General features: G+C 42.4%; 1 protein-coding gene across 3 annotated transcripts in view; it reads right to left on the bottom strand.

Moving 5' to 3' along the window:
- The window catches only part of AHNAK (AHNAK nucleoprotein), a 79,449-nt gene that overhangs the window by 46,478 nt on the left and 15,657 nt on the right, over positions 1-17,314 (bottom strand). For all 3 annotated transcript variants that reach the window (XM_040410592.1, XM_040410594.1, XM_040410593.1), the window contains exon 2: positions 4,648-4,725. The gene's annotated coding sequence lies outside the window, so the exon portion shown is untranslated. The remainder of the gene's footprint in view (positions 1-4,647; positions 4,726-17,314) is intronic.

Raw genomic sequence — 17,314 nt, 5'->3', positions numbered from 1 at the left:
ATGCCACAAACGAATCCTCGATGCACAAAATTTGCATGGAGGATTTTTTGTGTCTAATTACTCGATTCAATCGAGTAATTGTTTCAGCCCTAAATGGGCATTACCAAGTGGAATGAGCGCAGGGCTTAAAGGGGATTTCCAGGAATAAAGACTTTGGGGCACATTTATTAAGACTGGCGTTTTAGACGCTGGTTTTAATAAAGGCCCATAGCTGCCGGTGGTTCTGCTGAAGTAATGAAGAAGGGCCGGCCTCTCCATAACTTCGGCGCATCCAGCACCAGTTCTAAATGTAAGATAGCTTCCTAACTGTCATACATTTAGACCTTTTTCTATGCCTAAAACAGGCGTAGAAAATGATGAATGAGACGGGCCTACCGGCTTGACCCATTCCGCGCCCACAATTTTAAACCTGGTGTGAGAGGGGCGAAGTTGCAGACAGCCGTTGCGCCGCCATCTGCACCTGAAATACGCCTAATTTAGGCACGTTTCAGAATAGTAAATTTCCCCCTTTTTCTTTAATGCCCGCAGAAGATTCATATTTACCTGCTCCCTGCATTGGCTCCTGCATGTCCATGTTTCGGTCCCTGGACTGTTTACATCTGGCGGTGCATGGGCATGGTCACATAATGATGATGTCCCACATTTGGCCATGGATAGAAAGGATTTATTCCTGAGGAACCCTTTTAAAGGGTGTCTTAACAGTTTTGACTATGCTGAACTGTTGATTGCACTAGGTAGGGGCTGCGGAGAGCAATACAAACATACCTTTTGTGGAACCTTCATTATCAGAGGTAGTGTGAATATGAGCTTTTATTCTACCATATTCTGATCCTGCAAATGCACTAAAGGGGGAGCTCCTGCATTGAGCTGTTCCACAGTCCCTCAGCTATGCTCTGAGTGACAGCCGTAGTGGTGTCCTGGTTGGATGCTACTGCTGTCACTCAGAGCCAAGGGTGTCTGTGAAGCAGCTCTACCTACAGTGCACATGCAGGAGCAGATTCTGGAAGAATAAAGGTTCATATTTACAGTACTCTTGATAATAAAAGCTCCACAAATGGTATGTTTGTCCCGCTTATCCCAACCACTACCTAGTGCGGTTAGCAGTTTAGCATGGTCAAAACCGCTGACAGACTCCCTTTTTAAAATGTCCTGTGATTGGAGATCTGAATAATGTGAGGAAGGTGTCAATATAGATGTGATTCAATTGACCACAACAATGAATGTCCACTTTTAAAGGCTATTTTATAATACTATATTCAAATTTCTGGGCCATTATATTTCATAATATACCTCTATAACTGTTGGGTCTTTGTTATATTGTTAAAGAGATTCTGTTCCCCGTATATCCATTAGTGATTGCTTGAAGCCACATCTAAGGAGACTTGCAAAACTAAAATAACGTAAAGTAACTATGCTTTAGGCGCCTATGCTCCCCCTAATGCTATTTGCAGGCAGACAGAATTTTATTAGTTGACTCAATGACATGTTAAGGGAATATGGAGTATAGTAGAAGGAAAATGCAGATCTGTGCTTTAGAGATATATTATGAAAATATAAATAATTATATTTTAAAAGTTCGACATTCACTTTAAGATATTCATTGTCAATGTTTTCTGATGTGAGATGTACACAAATTAGGTATTTTCCAAAAGTAAGAAAATAGTCTCTCTAGTGCCACCTACTGGAGCTAGTCAATGTCCAAGCATGGTTAGGGATTTTGATCACTCCAAAGACTCCTCTAAAATGAACAGACACCCATCTGTAAACATCTGTTTTGAAGTTCTTGAACCTTGTGTCACGGTCATATTGGTGTTTGACCGTGAAGCAGTTGCCGTGCAGACTGGTTGCCAGGGGCAACGTGTAGCTTGCACGTGCACTTCCCCTTTAAGGTGTGCCTCCCTGCTGTTTGGTGTGCAAGGGGTTAATCTTCTGGCTAAGGGGGATTAAGGTGTTTCCTGGGTGTGCCGCAAGCTTGATATAAATCTGTGGCTTGCTGGCTGGGTGCAGTTGTACTACAGCCGTGCTTGGTGTTGGAGCTTTGCTCCTTGCCTGGGTGTTCCAGCCCAGTCCTTGAGGACCACCTTATGGAACATAAATTGTCCTCCCTTTTGTACCCTCCTTGTACCTTTACCCTCACTTGTTGTATGTGTGGTGTGGGTTTATGTTCTAGGTGTGTGTAGCGTTTTGTTGATTGTTACATGTCTGGGCTGTTGTTGGTGTTGGTCCCTACATGTATGCTATACGTTACCCTGTATGTTGCTACCTCCGAAAGGGGGCTGGTTTCCCGGAGGGGTTAACCATATGTCTGGATGCAGTGATGCCTAGGGCTGCCGTGCACCTTGCTGTATGGGGCCCAGGCAGTATCAGGTATGCTGGATTCCTGTGTGTGGTGTTGTTTGTACAGTGTCCTATTTGTGTGGGCTCCGGTTCGTATGCACAGATTCCAGTCGTGGTGGCAGCGGCAGGTAAGTTAGTTTTCCGGTGTTCTTACCTGCCGATCCAGTTGCTGCATATGGTCTTTTTCCTTCTACCTGTTACTAGGGAGCTGGAGACTCCGGTTCATCTGAGTCCCTGAGGAATCGGTTGTCTCCTATTCCTGACCCCTATGCCAGGGACCGTCAGTGTCAGCAGGATCCAGGTTCCAGTGCATGAGCCCTCCCAACTTAAGGGTTTGCTCATGCGGTCAGAAGATCAGGGTCAGGATTAGGGCGGCTGTAGGTTGTGGCCTGCTCCCTTCATTGTTGTCTGGCCTAGTTACAGTTCCCATTATACAGTGGGGGGTTTCCCCCCACTCCCCACCGTGACACCTTGTCAGTACAGAGCAGGGGACTGGTTGGCTGGGTGAGAAGCTTTTGACATAACGGTACGGATTAGATCTGAAATTGATGTTTTGTTTGGCTAGACCAGGCATCCTCAAACTGCGGCCCTCCAGCTGTTGTAAAACTACAACTCCCACAATGCCCTGCTGTAGGCTGATACCTGTAGGCTGTTCGGGCATGCTGGGAGTTGTAGTTTTGCAACAGCTGGAGGGCCGCAGTTTGAGGATGCCTGGGCTAGACCCTCACAAATCTTTTACCCATCCTCTGGATAGGTAAGAAATGTTTTCTACTGGAATACCAGTCCTCAGGGCGTAGCAAGAAAAGTGTACCAATAACGCCTAATAAAGATTTAAAGTCAGTCATTTAATTTTTTATTTTAGTAATTAATGTGTAGGGGAAGTGACAAGGACAGCTTTTCTAATATTTTATTAAATTAATTTATACATTTGTATAAAAAATGGCTCTGAAGTGTCCCTTACATATATGTAGAACAGCTTCTTCCTGTCTCTGTACTTACTGCAATAGCGAGAGCTGACTGCCCACACTCGTGCATTTCCCGGCAGTTATTATATACTATACTATATAATATATATTATTAGTTTGATTGACAGTTACACGTTAATAATGAAAGTAATTTCTGAAGAACAGCAGATTTTCTTTCTAAAATGACGTAAAGGGGCTGGGCAGAGGTTTTATTAATTTTCCAAGTAATTTTTATTGATGACCTATCCTCAGTGTGCCAGCGCTGCCTCCTCTTCATTGTTTACCTGCTCGCTGTCGCATCTGCAGCGGTGAGCAGGTGTAATTACTCCCAAGCCGTCCAATTTATTTCAATGGGACGGATCGCTCCTATACAAGTATATAGGAACAAGCCTGAGGATAGGTCATCAATGAATATAACTTGGACAACCCCTTTAATGACCTTTCCTCAGGATAGATCATCAATATCTGATCAGCGGGGATAATCAGCTGTTTGAAGAGGAGGCAGCACTCCATGTGAGCACTTCTTCCTCTTCATTACACGATGTGTCTTTTCCACTGCAGCAGCGGCGCAATGTAATTACAAGTACTCACTCCATTCAAGTGAATGGAGAGAGTACTTGCAATTACACTGCACTTCGAGACAATGGACAGTGTAAGGCTACATTCACACGACTATGTGTTTTGCGCTCTGCAAATTGCGGATCCGCAAAACATGGATACTGGCCGTGGGCGTTCCGCATTTTGCTGACTGCACATGGCCGGCGATATGGAAAATGTCTAATCTTGTCTGCCATTGCGGACAAGAATAGGACATGCTCTATGTTTTTGCAACAATGGACAGGGACAGCACACTGTATACAGTCCGCATCTTTTGCGGCCCCGTTGAAATGAATGGGTCTGCACAAAATTGCGGAATGGATGCAGACTTATTCATACGGTCGTGTGAATGGACCCTAATAAACAGGAAGCAGCGCTCCTTCTCTTCAAACAGCTAATTGGCGGGGGTGTTGGACCCCCTCCGATCAGATATTGAAGACCTATCCTGGGGATATAAAACCCTGTACAACACCTTTAAGGATACAGCATGCAGCTTGCAATAAACCACTGCAGTTTACAAATGAAACCTATTTTTGTACAGTTGCTTTTTTCTTCTTGTGGAGTCAAAACTGGTTCAAGGGAAAAGTAGAGCAGTTGTCTATGACAATAAGATTTACTCAGGGGACCTTAGTAAAGTGGAAGAAGCAAACTGATTGTCATGTGCAACTGTTTTAAAGGATAACCCATAAACTATGAAGAGTTTTCATAATATCACATATCGGTACAGTGAATGCAGTGTATGAATTACCTTGATATTTGGAGTCTGTTACCTTCTACAAGACCTTGCTGGCTCTGTCTGCACGGTTGTTTGCATGAGGACTTCAGTCTATAGGACAGAAAAAAAAAAAAACTCATTAAAGTCCCAAAAATATATTTTGCCCCATGATAAAACTAGGAATCATAAAAAAACAGACTCTATAGAGACAGACAGGGCGGGTGAGGACCTTTAAAAATGTGGATATTCATAAAAGCCATGTGACAATAAACAAACCTCCCTGTGTAAATATTATACAAAGAATTGAAGATAGTCCCTCTCCCATGACTTGGCCACAAATGATAGGCCATACGCCATAAATTAACTAGACACTGAAACTCTATGCAGTGGTCCCTCAAGATACAATGGCCTCAGGATACAATATTTTAACATACAATGGTCTTTTCAAGTTGATACTAGACTCAACATACAAGGTCTTAGACTCAGATCCAACCGATGAAGGACTCTTCTCTGGTAAAATAGCTGTATTAGTTTGCTAGTTATCAGCTATTCCTGACTGTTATATGTAAGGACTTGTTTTATTTGTCTTAGTTATCTGCTTATTGTTCTTAAATCTTCATTTTCTCTTATCTTAGATGACATTTTGGGGCTTTGGAAGCGATTACTCAAGTTACAATGGTTTCAACATACAATGGTCATCCTGGAACCAATTAATATTGTAACTTTAGGGAACACTGTATAAAGCCGGACTGGGTCTATTCTATTCTAGCCATCACCATCCCAGTGCTAATGAACTAAAATGTCTGATGAGCCCAAGCCTGTCACCAGTACAAATCCAAAACAAAAAATGCCTAAAGGTCCCTTTACATTGCCTAGTTTTAGACTGCTAATGAGCATCCCTATGAATCTGCTAGTGTAAAAAGTGCTGCTAAATATCCAATGAACAATTGAAATGCTGTCACCTAAATCATCGCTTGCCATCAGATCCTGTGTAAACACGCTCTGCTGCTGGAAAAACAATAAGTGATCGCTCCATCCTATACTGTGGAGAAGATCGCTGCATGTCCTCCACTGACAAGCAAGCAATTGTGGGGAAGGAATGCTTTCTTCCCAACAATCGTATGCTCCTTTGGGTAATGTAAATGGGCCTTAATATAGGATGTCGGTTACAGAAGCAATTTATTTTTGAAGGACAATTCTTGTCATTGCATCACTACATAGACAATAGTGAGAAATACATTTTACTCCAGGTATAACACCTGGGAGACCGGAAGACATCACTAAAGCTGGCCATACTCATTAGATTAAAGGGGTTATATAATTCTAACAATGCCCGGGCCCCTCCTATAGATCATACTTACCCCCCTTCACGCGACAGTGAGATGCAGCAGTGGCCTGCAGGGATCCGGAATGACACAGGTACTGGGGAGCGGAGTAAGTATGTATGATCTATAGGAGGGGCCCGGCCATTGTGGGGGGAATTTTTTGAATTGGATAACCTCTTTAGTGTTTTCCAAACTTTATGATTTTGGTGGGACTAGCTGACCCTTTATTGTGTATGGAGGCTTCCTGACGCTTGACTGAGGGCAGATGGCAGGAGAGAGAAGGATTGGGCTGTTGAATTGAAGTCATTTGTTTTAGTAAATATTCTGGAGCAACTTTTATTAGATTTCTGCATTGAGTTACATAATTTAGGAAATAAAAAAACATTGAGAAGGTGGGTGGTAACAAGCCAAATTATTCTTACATTTTCAGGAGCAATAACAGAAGAATGACACGGTGTGGGTTCTAAACTAGGACGCTCTAGATAATCTGATTTCTGAGCAGACTTTACCAAGGAGGAGCTAGAGACATGCATAGGCAGAACTGGGGGTATGAAAGTGGGGAAAGGGAAAATGTGTTTTGCTGAAACTCTAGATCAAATAAATAAAAAAATATATAGGAGTTTATAAATAAATAAAATGTAAAAAAAAGAAAAGAAAAAAAAGAGAGAAGACTGGGTTTAGAAACAAAGCAAGATTGTTGTGTCCTGAGAACCGAGAAGCTTTGAGGTACAGGAATGCAGGGAGGCCATGCAGAGACATGTAGGGGAGGCTGTGATCTAGCAGAGCTGGTTTATCCATGAATAATGCCACATATACCTCTCCGATTACAGAGAATGAGAGGAGGGGATCTGCTTGGAGTACATGTCTGCAACATCTGCAGCTGATAAATTGCTGCCATACCCCCCCCCCCCTTCCCCCCCAAGTAATAGAAGGAAAATATTTCTCAGATTAGAAATCCCCTCTATATCCCACATTCTTGGAAATTTTAATGGTCAACGGTCAAACCACAGTTCCATGCATGACATATATTCTGACGTTACAGTGACATTTTTTATTGGTTATTCCTTTCAGAACTGAGACTGAGCAACATGCAAAATAGTCATTGAGATTCTGATTATATTCTGAATAGCAGCAGTAGATGATCATTACAGATTATGCCTAGTAAATTATTAGGAGCACGCTTCTCTCAATGGAATATTTTATTATTTGAGAAACTACCATTTGTGTAATTTCTTGATATTTAATGTGGCTGCACATAATATGGGAATCAAAAATAAATAAATCAAAAACTGCATCCCAAAGAACAGTAAATGAATTCCTAATAAACAAATGAAAAATGGGTATACATTTTGCATACTAAATGAGAAGCACTTCAGATTACCACACTTGGCAGTCATTCATTGGCAAGTGTCTCACCCCAATCCTAAATAAGGGGCAAAATTTACCTTAAAGGGGTTCTGCACTTTGTTTTAACTGATGATCTATCCTCTGGATAGATCATCAGCTTCTGATCGGCGGGGGTCCGACACCCGGGACCCCCGCCGATCAGCTGTTTGAGAAGGCAGCGGCGCTCCAGCAGCACCGCGGCCTTCTCACTGTTTACTGCAGGCCCAGTGACGTCACAACTAGTATCAACTAGCGTGGGCGGGGCTAAGCTCCATTCAAGTGAACAGATATTAGCCCCGCCCACGCTAGTCGATACTAGTTGTGACGTCACTGTGCCAGCGGTAAACAGTGAGAAGGCCGTGGCGCTGCTGGAGCGCCGCTGCCTTCTCAAACAGCTGATCGGCGGGGGTCCCGGGTGTCGGACCCCCGCCGATCAGAAGCTGATGATCTATCCAGAGGATAGATCATCAGTTAAAACAAAGTGCAGAACCCCTTTAAAGGGTAACATAAACAGAGAATGACTCGAGCAGTACAGGGACAAGACTGGGCAGGGAAGCCACCATCTGAATGTATCATGACATATCAATAAAGGGTTGAGCAGGCAGTTTAGGCTACTTTCACACTTGCGTTTGGTGCGGATCTGTCATATAATGTGATGGAAAAATTAATCCAGCCAGCAAAGGAGGCTATATGGACAATCACAATACATTAGTAAGTGCCTTGTATTAACTTTCTCTACATAATACATACTATTTGATGAAGTGACGACTCCTTTAAGCCTCACCCATTTACCTTTAAGCCACGCCCTCTCATGGAGTGAGGCAGAAAATGTGTCTATTACACAGATGCAGTGCAATGTGGTAAAACACAAATGCCATGAAAGGCATCTACAGAACTGTGGCATACTTAGCTTAGCAAATCTCCCCCATTATTCGGAAAAATGTCCAGGCCAGTGTTTCCATGAAACTGTCCATCTTTGTAGACGTATATGCTATTTGAAATGTTTGGCTAGTCTCTACTGATTTTATGACATGTCTAATTTACAATAGCGACAAAGGTTCATAAAGCTTGGAATGGTTATTAAAAATCCGTACCTATGACTTTGCAATTTTCACTGTCTAAGTGGTATATTTGAGAACTACTGAGCCTAAATGGCTGGCACAAAAAAAACAAAAAAAAAACCCACAAAGAACAGGCTGTTCCAAAATAGAGTATCCTAATGCTGTAGTACAGTATATACACCCATTATGCCAAATGCCCCAAGGCTGGAACATCAAGTTTCATTTAGAAACAGCGTGCCATGAGTTCACACACTTGTAGAAATTTTGCCAATCTCAGGACCAGCTATATTCTTCTTTTTAGTATACAGGCATGAAGAAATTCCTTTTACAATTATGTGGCACCAACATAAAGAGATCATATATGACAAAGACTGGAGGATGCAGCTAATATATGATGAGACCTGCGCTTCGTCATTAATTAGTTGCCTCCTCTGGCGTGGGATATTTCAAGGACCAGCCAGTCTTTGATAAATACCCTCGAAATATGTACTTGAAATATGGACTGTCCTTTGGAATGGAGTGTGGCTGAGAGATTGCTGGAAAGGATGACTATTTTCTCGTTAGAGGCTATATTTGGTCTTGAGAGCTGGATGGTAACACTTTTTATGCTGTTTTCTACCAACTTTATATATAATTTGCATATTGATTCCTGTATGCCTGGTATGATACCAGGCATACAGGAATCAATAAGCAAATACGTACATACGTAGAAATGAAATCTATGACAGCTTGGAGCTGGTGTGGATTTATGTCTTTTTTAGCTCCAGAAAACAGGCATAAATGAAGGTAAATATGGAGTATCTGCTGGACCCACCCACCCCCACAAGTCCTCCTTTTCAGAAAGTGACAAGAGCGGCACAGAAACACCAATTGCAACAAAATGTGTCGCAAGTGACGTTTAAAGAGTCACAAACACAAGGTCTGTGGCTTTTTGTTGCCAAAAAAGAGGAGCATGGGATGGTAAATTTCTCCCTTAGTGCTTGGTTCCAACCTCCATATGTGCCTCAGTCATGGAAACATGTATATCAGTTTTCAATGGTAGAAGAGAGAAAGGAAACACACTGGAGCAGATTTACTAGGCACAGTCTGCCTACAGTATAAGTATTTTACACACTTCCAGCCATTTACACCTCCTCTGACAAGGGGGAGGGACTTAGCAGAAAGGGGATGTGGCTTAAGGGCACCTCTGTGTGCCAATATTTTGGCGCAGTCTTGCAGTAACACTAAGCCACCTTATAGGTGGTGTACACCTAAACTAGACAGTTTTAAGATGTGACAGATGTATCAACCATCACAACCACTATGATAAGTCTGCTCACAAAGCAGACAAGAATAGGACATGCTCTATATTTTTTTGCTGACCAGCCATGAGGACATATGGAAACGGAATGCACATGGAGTCATTTCAGCTTTTTTTGCAGACCCATTGAAATGAATGGTTCCGCATGTGGGCCGGAAAAAATCAATAAAATAAAAAATAAATAAAGGAACGGACACGAAACTAATTTCTAGACAGTGTTCGTAAATCTGCTCCAGTATATTTAGCACAAGTTTAACCTTACATTTAGTCTTCACTTGGACCCCTCCTTATCTATCTCAACTTGTTTCACACAACTGAAGACATGTTGTCCCAATGCTCAATGGAATAACGCACACTATACCGTGAAGAAATCTCAGTGCAAAGTCGATTTATTTTTTTTGCACAAAGTGTATGCAACGCGTTGCAAGACTGGATCTCACCACAACACTAGACAGAATACCTAAGACTATAGAAGCCAAACTGGCCACTCCACGGACAACTAAGTTCTCACTCTGGCAGGACGACTCCCTTCCAAATTGTGATTAGGAAAGTTTTGTGACCATGAGCTTTATTTATAATGGGCAGGGGGGAGATGAAAGGGGTTAAGTGGAGTGGATTGTGTAAGAGCTCACTGTGTCATTGCTGGATTCCAGGTAACGTGAGAGGCGGTATGCTCCATGGAATGTTTTGACGCTATTTTCATCTTAGTCACATGTTTTAGGGCACAGGGGGCAGCTGGATTGTATGTCCACGAGACATTGAAGGGACATTAAGTGTCACACACAAGATGTCTCCCTTGGTCAGTCAACATTGCAGTTACTAGAAAGGGGCTTCAGTATTACTACACAGAAGGTTTGCTGGACACTTTTTCTGAATTCTGCCACTTTTACCTGTCCTTTACTAAATCACTGGACTATGCTAATTAAACCAGACACTGAGTAATTTGGAGGGACAAAAAATTACAAATGATCACAGCATGTTGTATATGTCACCTGCATGAGTGCACAAATAACGCCTGTGACTATATTATTATACTCATTTCCGTGTGGCTATATCATTATCTTGAAAGTTCCTTGCTTCCTGAGTACTTACTGTACGTCCAAAGCCACCTGGGAGAAAACAGAGCAGTCTGCTGCCTGACTAGGAAGCAAAGTCTAGTGATTACATACAATTATTTTATAATCTTTTCTGGCTTGGTAACCTGGATATTAATTTTCTTTTTAAATGTGTATTTTTTTCTTTTTTTTGTAAAGTTAATGCAATGTGTTATATAACTAGGACAACCCACTATCTTGTGTCATTATTGAAAGTAAGCTACAGAAGAAGAGTAGTATAAGGATCCATTTACACATTCAAATAAATTGCCCATAACGAGCACCAATCAACAATATAGCTAGTTGTTCACCATTTTGTGTATTTATGTGTAATAATAATTATGTTTATCATACAATTCTTCACCCCCCCCCCCCCCCCCTCATATGTTTCTATTGCAAGACACAAGCGGATGTTTGCTACCAACCTACAATGATTTTTAGGTCTTCGTATCAGATGTAATCAACAACAAGGGAGTGAATTATCATTCACTGGACATGTTTAGTTGAAAAGTTGTTCTTGCCAAACTACAGATCAGCATCCCTTCCATGGCCCAGACTAGGCCACAGATCATGGCAGAAATCGATCAGTGATTTGTTTTAAATGATGGCATTGTCGTCCAAGGCTACAACCTTCACAGACTAGCCATGAATGAGTAGTTGTTCAGAAAACACCTCTCTGAATGAAGTCCCTGTATGGCCAGCTTAATAAAAGGGATCTATTCACTGATAACAACGCTATACACATTCCATTTCAGTGTTTTGCGTTCCGTTTTTCACGGATCCGTTGTCCCGTTTTTGGGTTCCGTTGTGTCTCCGTTTCCGTTCAGTATGTCCGCAAAAACCTTTCAGTATGGTTTCCGTATGGTTCCCGTATACGGTCCGTTTTTCACGGATCAAAAACGGAAGCCACCTGTATTTGTGCTCAGCCAAAGTTTGGCAACAAGAAACACATGGCCACAGTGGGCTGGGCCTAGCATTTGTTAATGACGGATCCGCAAAAAACGGATGACATACAGATTACATACGGATGCCTTCCGTATGCATTCCGTTTTTTTGCGGACCCATTGACTTTAATGGAGCCACGGACCGTGATTTGCGGAGAAACATAGGACATGTTCTATCTTTCCACGGCACGGAAATACTGAAATACTGAAGCGGAATGCACACGGAGACACTTCAGTATTTTTTGCTGAACCATTGAAATGAATGGTTCAGTATCTGTTCCGTATACTGAACTCAAAAAACGTCCAGTATACTGAACGCAAAATACTGTAGTGTGAAAGAGGCCTAAGTGTGTATCCCACGGCAGAAACCACTGAGCTGCAGTTTCTGCTGTTGGTTTTCATGCGACCTTCTCTAGATTTAGCTTCATTGAATGGAGCAGGCTCTCTCTGCAGCTTTGCAAGGCGTCCATGTGGTAACCCCACCAAGAATTGGCGGGTCCTGAAAGCTGCACGGAAAAAACTCTTGGCCGCATGGACTGCAGTGCAGTCTCCCATTGAAAATGACGGGAAGTAGAGCTGAAACCTATTACAGAAATACTCCTTGTGAACCAACCCTTAAAAAGGCTATCTAATAATTTAGCAGTTTTCATAAGACATTTGGCATATAAGCTGACCATGATGTATAAAGGGCAGAAGGTGAACCCCAATTGGTTGTCAATGGCCCAGAGATGGGACTGCCTCTGGCACAGCAACAATTTAAGGTCCCTTTACACGGGACAATACAGCAGCAGACTTTCGGGAATGAAGCATTCCTTCCCGACAATCGCCTGCTCCACCACAGGTGGAGGAGACTGCTGCATTTACATGCAGCGATCCCCTCCACAGTATGGGGAGAAGCTATCACTAATGCCATCGCTCGTCCACATACTGACTAGTTGTTTGCTGGCAGCAGATGCTGTTTACAATGCACAATCTGCTGCTGGCAAAAAATAATTTTAGTGACCACCCAAATGATCTATTACCTGATGGACGAGTGTTTCACGGTACATTTACACCACCAGATAATCGCTAAAAAGCGCTATATGAACACTTGTTAGCTACTATCAGTGGGATTCTTGGCCTGTGTAAAGGGCCCTTAAGTCTACACTCATTTACTTTCTGTATAAGCCGCCCTTACCTTGGTGAATCACATTTCTCTAGCAGCTGCTGTTTATCTACCATTGAGTCTGTAGACATGTGTGCATCTGACACCATACCCGCCTGCATAAATGACTTTCCTAAACCCGCAGCAGTCATATAGCAGTCCACTTAAGATGACCCAGAAAGGTCACAAGCAGCAGTAAGGTAGTTTACTCTCTACATACTACACAGTTATTGATGTGAATGTAGTGATTTATCCGACTAACGGGCAAGCCATTTACACACGTGGGCAATTTATATCTACAATTCAAAAATACCAACTACTGGATTAAAAAGCTGACATTCAGACCTGTGCATGGTAGAACATTTCTTGCAATACGATGATTCTCATATGCAGGGAATATCACTTGACCCTCCAGAGAACTCCCCCTCTGAGCCAGTTAAACCACATTCCTTGCCTTGTGCTGGTGGAGGATCAGCTCTAGGGCAGAAAGGGATAGCAAGCTTCTGACACCACCCCTTTCAACATAGCATAATTAGGGCAAGCTGGGACACGTAGTCACCTCCAAAAAAGCACTTCTTGCATCTAACCAGCTACACTAACAGAAGAGAAATTATACCACTAATTAATACTATATATTACAGTGCCATTGTACCGACAGTGTCTGGGGACAGCTTCACAGTTAAGAAATGTCTTGTGGGTTCAGGAAACCAGCAACAGGAGTGACAGAGACAGAAAGGACTATTCTTATATGGACAGGAATAAGACATGTTCTATCATTTGTTGAATGGCCACACCAATCTGCAAAAAATGGCTCCATAGAAATGAATGGATAGCAAAAAATCTGGATAGCACTTGGATGAAAAATACAGTCCTGTGCATGAGGCCTTGTACTGCATATATGATATACTAAATGCATCTAAACCAGGCATCCTCAACCTGCGACCCTCCAGCTGTTGTAAAACTACAACTCCCATAATGCCCTGCTGTAGGCTGATACCTGTAGGCTGTTCGGGCATGCTGGGAGTTGTAGTTTTGCAACAGCTGGAGGGCCGCAGTTTGAGGATGCCTGATCTAAACATTCAGTAATTTGACAGTTTATGGCAGGCAGTTGGCCATTTGATCATACAATGCTTGTTTATAGTCTGCAGGAGACACATAGGGGAAAATGTATTATTCCCCCATGCAGTTTTTTTGTCTTAAAAAGTTGCAGATTTGTTGGATTTTCTAGTCACAATTTGAGTTTTACGCCAATTTTACATATATAGAGCGTGGCCATCGGCCCTAGCTCATTCATCATTGTTTACACCAGAAACTGGGGCAAATAATGAATGATATCTGCAGCAGCTACGAACTGCCATAGATTTCATTCTGGCACATGGACTGCTAGAGGAGGCATGTCATTTATGACGAGGCCTCCTTATGTACACATGCCTCCTCTGGCTGCACAGGCCCCATCAAGACTGACACAAGAGACTCCGGTCTTGATGAATCAGTACCATAGTTCTGCATGGCCACTGGGAACACAAATGGTAGGGTGCTAAACTATCTACAATGGTTCTTCAGTTTTTTTTTTTTTTTTTGGATGCAATGGAACGACAGATAAACTGGTTACAGGGAAAAACTACCTTTCTCTGGAGATATTCAGACAAGGAGATAATCCGTACAATTTCAACTCTAAAAAATCATGTCAGACAACAATCGTGTAAACAATGAGAAATTAGCTTTTGTGGGTATTGAATTGTGGTAATGGAAGGGTGCATCATGTGATCTTTCAGGGATGTAAAAACAGGCGTGTTTTATGGAAATGACTGATGTGTAAATACAGTGAATGATCCTCGATTATGTGAGTAAACGATCACATGGGAATGAATTTGTACATGATAATTAAGTATGAGCGAATCGCTTTTGGATCAAAACATCCGAAGTTGATTTGCATAAAACTTCGTTCCAATAGGCCTCTTTCATACGAGCGTGACGGATTAGGTCCGGAGGCGTTCAGGGAAACTCGCACCATTTTGCAAGCAAGTGCAGTCAGTTTTGTCTGCGATTGAGTTCAGTTTTTCCCGCGCGGGTGCAATGCGTTTTGATGCATTGTTCACACTCGTGATAAAAAACGGAAGGTTTACAAACAACATCTCTAAGCATCCATCAGTGAAAAACGCATCGCATCTGCACTTGCTTGCGGATGCAATGCGTTTTTCACTGAAGCCCTATTCATTTCTATGGGGCCAGGGCTGCGTGAAAAACGCAGGAATATATAACATGCTGCATTTTTTTCCTGCAACGCAGAACTGATGCGTGAAAAAAAAAAAAATGCTCATGTACACAGACCTATTGAAATGAATGGGTCAGGATTCAGTGCGGGTGCTATGCGTTCACATCACGCATTGCACCCGCGTGGACAACTCGCTCGTGTGAAAGGGGCCATATTGTACGGAGCAGGAGCTCCGTACAGTATTAGAATGTATTGGCTCCGATGAGCCAAAGGTATTGCTTCGCGAATAACTTCAGAAATTAATTTGTACTGTAAAAAAACATTTCCCGAACTCTGATTCGAATCCAAGTTCCCTAATGGTAATCTTTGCACTAAAATGCTGGCCTCATCTTTAAATCACTAAATACAATTGTGTCATTAATCGCCTAATTGATTATCCACTTGTCTAAATCCGCCAATAGTTACTTTATTTATCTGACTAAGCTTATGAGTCAATTTTATTACGTAAAGTGACTAATGTCTCCTTCTTTGTGATACTGTCTCCTAACTAAAGACCCCTTTACACTGCCCGAAAATCGGCCAGATTATCTCTAACAAGCTTTTGTACGAACGCCGATGTAAAGGTGCCGCCCATTACCTGATGAACGAGCAAAATAAAAACTGTTAAATCATCGTTTGCAGGCAGTGGTTAGTGCCAACAATGATTCTGTATGAGGACGTGCAATGGTATTAGCGATCGCTACCCGCCATACTGTGGAGGAGATCACTACATGTAAACACAGCAGTCTCCTCCACTGTTGGGAAGGAACGCTTCAGACAATCGTCTGCTCAATCTCAGGTTAATTTGCATATTTATCAAATCAGTTTTGTTTTTTTACACAATAAAAGCACACAGAGCTATGGGGACTGGGTATTGCGTATGTGCTAGCGGCCATCTAGCAACCTATGTCCTCAGCTCTATACACAAAATCCTGGTGATCTATATGGCAATCTAAATTCACTTTATTAGAAGCTTGGGAGGTGCAGGTATTTTACCCATAGTACAGATACTAAAATGCAGACACATTATGACTACCTGAAACCAGTCCTTTATTTCAAATGCAATTCAGCAGAGGAGATACTGAAGCTGGCTGTCAATGACAGTCAATGCATTGCTATATAAAAGCTGCATATTACAAAGTAGTACCTACTATAAATTGGCAAGGATTGGTGTAAAATGCTAATGCACATTAGGTGCCCATACGGTTAGGTAAATGTTGGCTGAACTGATTTTTTTGCAGGATCAGGCAGGTCAACAATATGCCAGAAGATGTTAGAGCTGGCAGCTACTGTATCTAACTAAACCTTCAATAGACACTGGTTCATACACGTACAATATCTGTTTGACAGCTATTCCTCAAAACTACCCCATTCAATGAAAGAAGAAAAAGCTGCTTCCAGACACCTCTGGCAGAAGCTTATCTCCCGCTAGAATCAATGGATCAAGCGTTGAAATTCAATTTATTATTCCTTCTTTTGCCCATTATCTGTCAGGGGACAGTCAGGAGGCACTCATACACCTTAGGCTAGTTTCACACCAGTGGTGTGGATCCAGCACTGCCGGATGCGAGCGGTACGTCCACCAGCCCCATTAGTTATAATGAGGTCTGGCGGACACTCCATCCACATCCGGCTGGCAGGAGGAGAACCTGCCGGGGACACATGCTGCGGTTTGTGTCCGGCCAATCCTCCGCTTGCCTACTGGAACAGCCTGCCAGATTGAAGGTGGCCTTAGACAATCAGTTGTGCTGCAATCGGTGGGTTCCACCTATTTCAATCTAATGTGTATGAGGCCTTTAGAATATATTTTTCCCATCCCTCAAGCTCTTTCACTTCACACACAGCTTGTTTATAACAGACTTAAGTGTCACTTCCGTGTGTTACAAGGTCACACATGGTGACAACAAAAGGTGTACAGCCTCAGGGGGACACACCTAGAGACACACACACAAGGGTTGTTTCACTAATTCATAGATACACAGCTCTACACAATGAGCTATATACAAGCTACTGTACAAATACAGAACTAGATACACCCATATATTTCCAAAGCCAGGCACACCCAAAGACAAAAGTACATAGGCAAGCATATTGGTGCACATAGCTAACAAGTGTTCTCCACTATTATGAGACTTCTTCAAACTTTAGTGTGTTAATAGGCACAGCCATCAGAGCAGCTCGGAGCAAGGGAG

The sequence above is a fragment of the Bufo bufo genome, chromosome 10 (assembly GCF_905171765.1).
Source record: "Bufo bufo chromosome 10, aBufBuf1.1, whole genome shotgun sequence".
NCBI lineage: Eukaryota > Metazoa > Chordata > Amphibia > Anura > Bufonidae > Bufo > Bufo bufo.
Note: the sequence above shows the minus strand (reverse complement) of the source record. Positions and strands in the feature narration are given on the sequence as shown.